Source organism: Coregonus clupeaformis, unplaced genomic scaffold (genome assembly GCF_020615455.1).
Source record: "Coregonus clupeaformis isolate EN_2021a unplaced genomic scaffold, ASM2061545v1 scaf2440, whole genome shotgun sequence".
NCBI classification, from domain to species: domain Eukaryota; kingdom Metazoa; phylum Chordata; class Actinopteri; order Salmoniformes; family Salmonidae; genus Coregonus; species Coregonus clupeaformis.
The window spans coordinates 24,031-33,539 of record NW_025535894.1 but is presented as its reverse complement, the minus strand read 5'-3'; positions in this window follow the sequence as shown (position 1 = coordinate 33,539).

The window sequence follows — 9,509 nt, the reverse complement described above, 5'->3', positions numbered from 1 at the left end:
TGGGAAGAGTTTCTCTCGACTGGGCCACTTTAAAATACATGAACGTATACATACAGGAGAGAAGCCTTACTCCTGCTCTGACTGTGTAAAATGCTTCAAATCATCATTTGAGCTAAAGGTTCACCTGAGAACACACACAGGAGAGAAGCATTACTCCTGCTCTGACTGTGGGAAGAATTTCTCTCGACAGGAAAGCTTAAAATTGCACCAAAGGATACACACAGGAGAGAAGCCTTACTCCTGCTCTGACTGTGGGGCATGTTTCTCTCAACTGGGCAGCTTAAAAACACATGAACGTATACACACAGGAGAGAAGCCTTACTCCTGCTCTGGCTGTGGGAAGAGTTTTTCTCAACTGGGCCACTTAAAACAACATGTACCTGTACATACATGAGAGAAGCCTTACTCCTGCTCTGACTGTGGAAAGATTTTCTCTCAAATAGGCCGTTTTAAAAAGACACTAAGGTAAACATAAAGGAGAGAAGCTTTACCACTGATCTAAAAACAACAGATGAGCTGCAAGGTCATCAGAGAACACACACAGGAGAGAATCCTTACTCCTGCTCTTAATATGGCAAGAGTTTCTCCCGATTGGCAACGTAAAACACACCAACGGTTACACACTGGAGAGAAGACTTATTACTGCACTGACTGTGACGAGATTGTCCATGCCCCGACGATTTAAGGCTGTTCTGATGACAGACTATGAGCTGTTCAGAAATGACAGGTCCAGCGAGGGGATGCGAGGCGGGGGCGTGGCTATGTATGTGAATCACAGTATGCAGGCAAAGAGAAGAATAACTGACCTTGAGAAAGAAGAGTTTGAGTGTCTTCAGCTCCGTCCTAAACAACACCCCAGCTCAGTTTCATCTCTGGTAGGGGAGTGCTCTAACATCCATCATGGGCACATGACAAAACACTGCAGCAGAACACTGTGGATTATCTCATAATCACTGTCCATGTGATCAGGATGTCCTCTCCCCAAATGGGTCTCATCCTGTGTGGAGACGTAAATCACCTGCCCATCAAGATGCTGACAAACTCCCATCCAGACATGAAACAAGTGGTCAAAGACAAGACCACAGAGGGAACTCCAGCCTAGATCTGATCAACACAACCCACTGTACTTGCTCCCTCTCGGATCCAGTGATCACAAATGTCTGCTGTTCTCTCCAAACACAACATCAGGAGGGAGAAGAGAGGTGCAGCGGAAAAAAGGACATCTGGTAACCCAGAACAGAAAGGGAGACCTTTGCACGATGTAAGGCCAGTACTGACTGGTCTGCCATATATGAGGTGGAGAGTATTGATGCAAAGGTAGAGACGTTCAACTCCTGCATTCAAACTGCACTTGATGTATACATGTCAATAAGAAATAAGAAAACAACAACACTGGACCAGCCCTGGATGACTGAAAGAATAAAGGCTGCCATCAGGGTAAGACAGAATATTTTCAACAGATGGGGAGAAACAATGACATGGAGAAAATACAGAAACACAGTGCAAATGCTTATCAAGGAAGCAAAGACAATCTTCTACAAAACTGAAATCCAGGACCTAAAGAAGAAAAACCCTAAGGAATGGTGGGACTTCATTAACAATGGACTGGAACCAAAGAAAACATCAGGAGGGAGAATACAGGTTGAGGGAATTGAAGACGACGATGTGGCTGATGTTTTGAATGGCTTCTTTGCTGAGACATGGACAAGCACCACACCTCTTGCCATCTTCCCCCCTGCCCATGTCTACAAGGCAGGTTGAGCTGTGCAGCATTGGCCAGTTAAAGCAAGCTCTGACCAGACTCAGCCCACGTAAAGCATGTGGGCCTGATGGCATTCCAGCCTGGCTACTAAAAGAGCATGCAGAAGATCTAGCCCCTGTCATCAAACACATTGTTAAAACTGTCCCCTGCCAGTAGGAGGTGTTATCTGAGTGCACGATTCAGTATGACTACCTCCCAAAGTCCAGCACTAGTACCGCCCCTGTGAAAGCCACATACTCCTGGCTGACAGCTACAGACTCCATAAAACCAACAATGGTGAGGGTGTTACTGGCTGATGTGTCCAAAGCCTTTGATCGAGTAGATCACCCATAGTTCCTGCAACATTTGTCTGACATTGAACTGTGTCCAAGGTTACTAGCCTGGCTCCACAGCTACACCACCGAAAGAGGGCAGAGGGTGATGGCAACTGGCACATTTAGCCCTTGGTCAGAGGACCATCCACAAACTGCACCACTAATCCTAGGAGGACAGGAAGTACCAGTGGTAACAACAACCAAGTATCTTGGTTTTCATCTAGACTCTAACCTCAGTGGTGACACCTGGAGCAGCCAGTGAGAATGGCCTCGATACGCCTTTTTGACTGTTCTTGCCAGTAATGTCCTACTGAAGATCTGGTCACAGTCTATACTACACTGGCCAGGCCTTGTCTGGAATACAGTGGAGTGCTGTTAGTTGGATGCAGTAAAAAGCAGCAGGCCCAACTAGACAGGGTGCAGAGGAGGGCCTTGAGGATCATCTCCAGAGGTGGAGCAGTCCAACCACAGCTCCCGTCACTGCAGAGCAGGCGAGAACAGGCTGCAGTGCACCTGGTGAAGGACATGCACACTCTTGACCATCCACTGAATGACCTGCTCCCTCCAAGAAGAGGTAACTGCACCAACAGGCTCCTGAGAAACAGCCACAAAATGTCCTGTATAACTGCCCGTACAAACCGCCTGCGAAACGCCACTCTACCCACTGCTTTTTTAAAATAACATTTTAATATTTCAATTTCCATCATGAAACATGTCCTGTAATGTTTCAAGTGTTCTGTATTCTGCTTATGTCACATATTGTGTTATGTTTTTAACAGGTAGCCTAGCGGTTTAGAGTGTTGGGCCAGTAACTGAAAGGTCGCTGGTTTGAATCCCGAGCCAACTAGGTCAAAAATCTGTCATTGTGGCCTTGAGCAAGGCAGTTAACCCCAATTGGTCCTATAAGTCGCTCTGAATAAGAGCATCTGCTAAATTACAAATATGTAATGAAAAATCATGTTTGTACATGAATTTGTGCTGGGCAACCTCTTCTTCTCTTGTGCATAAATATAACAAAGTGTTTAAAGTGAAATAGTTAGTGTCTATACCAGTGGCGGCTGGTGAAAAATATTCTCGGTGGGGCTGTGCCATACTTTTTTTTTCCTGTAACCATCGCGATATATTTTAACACAAACTGCAGGACAGCAGTGCTCAGTGAAACATTCAGTAATTATTTAATGCCAATATTAAAAAGTTGAGGCATTCTTACACAAAAACATATTACACAAACCCAAGCCTTTCATTTGCATTTAAAGTGAACTTTTTACCATTGGTAGTAAACAGGCAACGCAACAGGCATGCTGTCAGAACAGAGTGGAAAGTGGACAATAACATGAAATTATTATAAAGTTTATAGGAAATCTTACACTGTATAAAAGGATGTATAATATAGAAATGGATATCAAGTGGATGAACTCAAACCTTTGACTGGAAGAATAGCATACAGTATTTTATGATCATACTAAATGTGACTAATTGTTAATGTGCTCCAGAACTGCAACAATTAATTAATACAAAACAACATATATACAGTAATATTAGCAAAGACACTATTAAGACTTTCTAGAGTACCATATATAACTGGATTTTTTATGCTAAGGTCAACTATATACAAAGAAACATGCGGCCAGAGCTGCTCTGTGTGTGTGTGTCTGTCATCTTATTTGTACAGGAATTTTGCCCGTCTGTCCTTCTGAGTGGCAAACCTCTCAATGACCCTTTGATTAAAGTCAGGAATGTCCCTGACAAGTTTCTTCTCCATGGAGAGCATGGCCAGAGCGTTCAGGCGATCCTGTGTCATGCTGTTTCTCAGGAAGGTCTTGATCCTTTTCAGTGTAGAGAAGCACCTTTCTGACTCAGCAGTTGTCATGGGTGTGGTGATGAGGATCTTGAGGAGGCTGGCAGTCTCTGTGAAAGTGCTCTGAAGGTTGTTCTCCATGAAGAACTGGTACAGGGGCACTGCACCACTACAAGCCTTGAACTCACTGTTCTCATAGATGAGGGACAGTTCGGTTTTGAGCTTGGCCTTGTTCAACATGGGGTACGCCTCCACGGTTGTTTCCAAGCGCTGTATCGGGAACTTCACACTGTGTTGTGGGAACAACTCTCCGTGCAATAGTGTTGCGCTGATGAGGTGCTGGGTGAAGGAGAACCTCTCTTTGGCATGACTCAGGATGGTATCACATACCTGTAAAAGATACATCATCAGCTTTAATTTGCAATTAAGCTATTTTGATGCAAGTGATCCTGACTGACACATGCCTATGTCCAACTCAAGTATATGATTACCAAGGTGCTGATTGTTCAGGGTTTTGGCTACATACTACCAGGCCTGAAAAAAGTTCTATGGGGAAACACTGACAATTACATCACAACTTACCTCTATAGCCAACCTCTGTTGTTCTCCTGGTCCCAGCATCCTCCGTCGCTTGATGGGCTGTTGCTGCTCGTCAGATGCGCTGTCCCCACACAAAGAGGGAATTGAGGCCCTGGGTCCAAAAAATAAAGTTTAATTTGATAACTTGCAATCAGACTTCTTAGCTCACTGTAATTCCCCCTCAACACACAACCAGTGACTTTTATATATATATATATATATATATATATATATAGACAGACAGACAGACAGATAGTGTGTATATACACACAAACTATGTCTAGTAACTGCTTTTAACCTGTGATGTACATAATTAACTGATGTTATTACGTTTTAAAGCCTTTTTCTATTACATTTGTGAGAGGGATGCAACAATTTTGTTCTGCTGTGCACTTAGCAATAAAGTTAATCTTCAATAACAACTAGGCCTCTTCTAGAAATTGACCTGGTGGACACCTGAATAATTATTACAAACTGTGTAGTACTTTCCTGCATTATTATCAACGCCTGATTGTGTCTTTTTGGACAAACACTTGTTCTCGTGGTCGAGTAACAACAACTGCGCTCCTTGAGTGACGGGGTGGTACTTGGTGAGAGAGGGAGAGAGACGACCCAAATTGCGGAGTAAACTAGAAAAACGGACGTTACACATGGCGGAGTGGCATTACCACATTTAACAAACCAAACATTGAAATACCGTTATAGAAGGTAAAGTAAAAACCCAAACTGGTCTGTGCATCAATACCGGTATATAGTAATATATAGGCAACATACCGTAAATCTGTATCAATTATGTATCAGTTTTACATGTGACCCATATCAAATTTGCGCATTCACACTGAAGGAGCACACAAATGCAATGCTCATTTGGCGTGATTGTCGTGGTAACACAGGTGAAAAAAAAATCCTGAATGGTATCCTAATGGCAGCCATTTTGGTTAGGGAGAAATACAAACAACTCTACTGCCATACATTCCAATTAGACTGAAGGCATACAGTTGTGTCCAAATATATTGGCACCCTTGGGCTTTTCTTAAATAATTCCCTATTTCTTCTAAAATCAGTTGAAATTTGAGAGGAAAAAATGGGTCTCCACACCTTTAATTATATTTCTGTAAACTTAAGTTTACAATTGTAATTTAGAAAATATAGACAAATGTCATGGACTAAATTATTGGCACCCTGGAGCTAGTACTTGGTTGCACAGCTTTTGGCCAAGATAGCTGCCAACATATGCTTATTGTAGACATCAATGAGCTTGCTGCACCTTTTCTGCTGGCAATTTGGCCCATTCTTCAGCAGCAAACTGCTGTAATTCTTCAATGTTTGAGGGTTGCACTCCACCAACTTCTTTTTTCAGATCTTGCCAAAACTAATGTGGTCCCGTGTAGCTCAGTTGGTAGAGCATGGCACTTGCAACGCCAGGGTTGTGGGTTCGTTTCCCACGGGGGCCAGTATGAAAAAAATGTATGCACTCTTAACTGTAAGTCGCTCTGGATAAGAGCGTCTGCTAAATGACTAAAATGTAATGTAAATGTCTTCTCTTTCCTTTTAAAATACTAAAACAAATATAATTGTGACGGCTCTATGATAATCACTCACTTTGATGACCAGACACATTTAGGCTTTTAAACTGTTGTAAGTGAACTATTCATCTTTCTAACAGCATCTTTATCAGCCAATAGTAAATATAGTTATTTACCTGATTGTTAGCATGCTTTCTGTGAACCTCTGGACAATTGCTTTAATGAAGACAGGGTCGATGTTCCTCTTCTGCAGCTGGCTGAAAAGCATGTCCACATTTGGCATGATCTTGTGGAACAGTGCCAGGAAAAAACAGAAAGCCTCGTCTTCGAAAGCATCCTCACAAAGCCCCCGCCTCTCTGACAGTCGGGGCATCAAAGTTCCCAGAGTCTCTGATGGTCTGGAAACACGTTAGGAGGTCATCCCTGTACTCGTACACAGTGTTTACAGCGCGACTGTGGAAGTTCCACCGTGTTGTAGAGGCTCTGGGAGTCTATGCGCAACCACTTCGCCAAGCACGGTGGTTCGCTTGGGAGACCTGGAGAAGAAAGCAGAAAATCCTGCAAGGTCGGAAAAGAAAGTGCCGATCCTGGGGATGCGTGAAGTAGCCTGCTGCATGATGAGGTTCAGCTGATGCGCATAGCAGTGGACGTAGTGCGCATTTTCGTACACATCCACTATTTTACGCTGCACTCCGCCGGTGGCTCCCCCTCATCACACTTGCTCCGTCGTAAGCCTGGGCAATAAGTTTGGCCTTTTGTCCATGTGAGAGTATGGTGCTGAGCCTCTCCAGCAGCGCTGTAGCGATGGTGTCGGGCGGTTGCGTTCTCGATCAAAATGAACTCAAAAACGCTCTTGGACGTTACTTTTAGCATCGATGTAGCGTATCACAAGCACCAACTGGCAGTGGGTGGAAAGCGTCAGTCGTCTCGTCAGCTTGAATGGCGATAAAATCAGCACTCTTTACTTCCTCCAGGATGTAATCCTTAAGCACTGACAACATACAGTCCAACAGCTCGTTCTGTATCGTCTTTGACGTGCCCTTAAAAACGGTAGCTGTCTTCAGGTGCTCCTCCAGCACACTGTCGAGGGAGGCAACAAAATCCACTAAGCCCCGGAAAATGCCGGGGTTGTCCGAGAGTCAGTCTCCTCGTGCCCACGCAAGGCCAACTCAAAAGCCCCACAGAACTTCACACAATCGATAATTTTGGATAGAATGTGCCTGTTTTTATCCACCTCCTCATTGTGTTTCCTCACCGCAATCCTGTGGCCGTCATCCAGCTGCGTAGCAATGTTCACCCTTCCTAATACAGCTAGCTTTACAGAGTTGTCCATGTGTGCCCTGGTGTTCTCATGTTTCTTTACCTTCTCTGACAGGTGCTTCATATCCCTCACTCCGGTACCTGTCCATGCTGAATCTGACCCCTCGTTTTAAAAAGCAAGCACGGAAAGCAAAATAAAGCATTAGCATCAGTGCACCCAGCTAGCCAAGCCTTCCTGGTGTACCAGCTACGGGAGAAGCCGCGCATATACTGCTTCCCTTTCTCGCTAGCCTGCTGTCTGATTGAGAGGTCAGGTTGATCTGGGCCCAGCTCTTTCACCCGAACTTTCTCTGACAAAGTTCTCCTCTCAAACGGATCTTGGAGGAGAGATTTCACCGAGTTAGGGTTGGGTCTTGGAGGAGTAACGTTTGCGTTCGCCATTGTCGTCTAGTAAAAATGGCGCCACTGGAGCTCCGGTCCTTATTTTATCAGGGCGAGCTTGGGGCGATAAAATAATCGCCCTCCTTGGATTCGAATTAAAATCGCTGATTAGCTACATTTTATGTCATACATTCATATCTTAAATTAGCAATTGGCTTAACTGCTCGTAGACCCGCCTCCTCGGGCACTTTCTGTATCGCCCAGAGCTGACGAGGCGTTTGACAGGCAGAGGAAAGGTTGCGAATATGATTTTCTATCATATCTTACACATATTACTGTGTGCATTCCATATTTCAAACACACAAATATTGACATACTGATGTTTTTATTATTATTATTATTATTTTTATTTTTTATTTTTTTAAATAAATAATTTTATTTAAGGGGGCGGCGCCCTAGCGCCCTCTATCGGCCAGCCGCCACTGGTCTATACAGTGCATTCTGAAAGTATTCAGACCCCTTGACTTTTTCAACAAAAAAATAAGTTACAGCCTTATTGTAAAAATGTTTTTTTTTTTACAAACAACAAAAGCAACAACAATCCCTCATCAATCTACACACAATACCCCATAATGACAAAGTGGAAACAGGTTTAGACATTTTTGCAAAACCTTATTTACATTAGTATTCCGGACCCTTTGCTATGACTCTCGAAATTTAGCTCCGGTGCATCCTGTTTCCATTGATATTCCTTGATGTTTCTACAACTTGATTGGAGTCCACCTGAGATAAATTCAATTGATTGGACATGGTTTGAAAAGGCACACACCTGTCTATATAACATCCCACAGTTGACATTGCATGTCAGAGCAAAAACCAAGCCATGAGGTTGAAGGAATTGTCCGTAGAGCTCCGAGACAGGATTGTGATGAGGCACAGATCTGGGGAAGGGTACCAAAAAATGTCTGCAGCATTGAAGGTCCCCGAGAACACTGTGGCCTCCTCCATTCTTAAATGGAAGAAGTTTGGAATCACCTAGATTCTTCCTAGAGCTGTCCGCCCGGCCAACTGCGCAATCGGGGAGAAGGGCCTTGGTCAGGAGGTGACCAAGAACCCGATGATCACTTTGACAGAGCTCCAGAGTTCAGCCCGCTTGGAGTTTGCCAAGAAGCACCTAAGGACTCTGACCATGAGAAACAAGATTCTCTGGTCTGTTGTTACCAAGATTGAACTATTTGGCCTGAATACCAAGCGTCACTTCTGAAGGAAACCTGGCACCATGCCTACGGTGAAGCATGGTCGTGGCAGTATCATGCTGTGCGGATGTTTTTCAGAGGCAGGGACTGGGAGACTACTTAGGATCGAGGGAATAATGAACGGAGCAGAGAGATCCTTGATGAAAACCTGCTCCAGAGCGCTCAGGACTTCAGACTGGGGCGAAGGTTCACCTGGCCCAGCCAGAGCCCAGACTTGAACCCGATTGAACATCTTTGGAGAGATCAGAAAATAGCTGTGCAGCAACGCTCCCCATCCATCCTGATAGAGTTTGAGAGGATCTGCAGAGAAGAATGGAAGAAACTCCCCAAATACAGGTGTGCCAAGCTTGTAGTGTCATACCCAAGAAGACTCGACGCTGTAATCGCTGCCAAAGGTGTTTCAAGAAAGTACTGAGTAAAGGGTCTGAATACTTAGATATTTCCATTTTTTATTAATAAATTAGGAAAAATGTCTAAAAACCTGTCTTTTGCTTTGACATTATGGGGTATTGTGTGTAGATTGATGAAGGGGAAAAATGATTTAACCAACTTCAGAATATGGCTGTAACGTAATAAAATGTGGAAAAAGTCAAGGGGTCTGAATACTTTCAGATTGCACTGTATATAGCCAAG